The sequence below is a fragment of the Eimeria mitis genome, genomic scaffold (genome assembly GCF_000499745.2).
Source record: "Eimeria mitis Houghton genomic scaffold, Emh_scaff1681, whole genome shotgun sequence".
NCBI lineage: Eukaryota > Apicomplexa > Conoidasida > Eucoccidiorida > Eimeriidae > Eimeria > Eimeria mitis.
This window is the reverse complement of record NW_013569998.1, coordinates 5,007-6,520: the sequence shown is the minus strand read 5'-3', so window position 1 is coordinate 6,520 and position 1,514 is coordinate 5,007.

Sequence of the window (1,514 nt, the reverse complement as noted above, 5' to 3'; positions counted from 1 at the left end):
GCAGCAGCAGCAGCACCAGCAGCAGCAGCAGCAGCAGCAGCAGCAGCAGCAGCAGCAGCAGCAGCAGCAGATGCATGCACGCTTTATCCTTGTTTATTAACCCCAGGAGATGATTATATACAACAAATGCAATCCCTAGAGAAACAAATTATTTTACTTTCAGCTGAAAAAGAAAAATTAAAAACAGAAACAGCAAAATATACTGCTATTGGTGGTAGGGTTTAGGGTTTAGGGTTTAGGGTTTAGGGTTTAGGGTTTAGGGTTTGAGGGTTAGTTTATTTTTTTTTTATTTATTTTTTTTCGTTTTGTTGTTTTGTTTATGTAATTATATATTTAAATACCTTAATAATTAATTAATTATATTAATTATATTTTTATTTATTTTTTATTTTTTTTATTTTGTTTTTATCTGTTTATAGAAAAAATAAAAAAAATAAAAAGCAAAACTAACCAAACTAAACACACATAAATTTAATTTAATGTTTATTTATTTTTTATTTAATTAAATATAATATATTTTTATTTATTTTTATTTATTTTATTTATTTATTTATTTTTTTTTTATTTTTTTTATAGGACGCACAGCAAGAGAAAGACAAAAAAGGTTAGCTGCTGAAGAACGCTTAAATGTTGTCGATAAAAAAATACACCAAATCAAGTTGCTGCTGCAGCAGCAGCAGCAGCAGCAGCAGCAGAATAGATACGGTCGCTAGTTGCTGCTGCAGCAGCAGCAGCAGCAGCAACAGCAGAATAGATACTGTCGCTAGTTGCTGCTGCTGCAGCAGCAGCAGCTACTGCCGCTAGTTGCTGCAGCAGCAGCAGCAGCAGCAGCAGCAGAATAGATACTGTTGCTAGTTGCTGCTGCAGCAGCAGCAGCAGCAGCAGAATAGATACTGTCGCTAGTTGCTGCAGCAGCAGCAGCAGGATAGATACTGTCGCTAGACGTTGCTGCAGCAGCAGCAGCAGCAGCAGCAACAGNGCAGCAGCAGCAGCAGGATAGATACTGTCGCTAGACGTTGCTGCAGCAGCAGCAGCAGCAGCAGCAACAGCAACAGCAGCAGAATAGATACTGTCGCTAGCAGCTGCTGCTGCAGCAGCAAAACTGCTGTGCGGTTTCTACTTTTTTATTCATTTAAACAAACCGCAGCAGCAGCAGCAGCAGCAGCAGCAGCAACAGCAGCAACAGCAGCAGCAGAAACAGCAGCTGCTGGAAAGTTACAGCAGCACGAACAGCAGTCGCTGTAGCTGCAGCAGCAGCAGCAGCAGCAGCACAAACAGCTGTTGCTGCTGCTGCTGCTGCTGTTCCTTTTGTAATCATCATATTGCTTCCTTTACGTTTATTTTATTTATTTAATTATAAAAAAAACAAAAACAAACAAAAGAATTGTTTGTTGAGGGTTTAGGGTTTAGGGTTTAGGGTTTAGGGTTTGAGGCTTCTCTTTTTTATTTCCTTTTTGGTTCTGTTCGTTATCATGGTTTAGGGTTTAGGGTTTAGGGTTTGCTGACGAATTTTA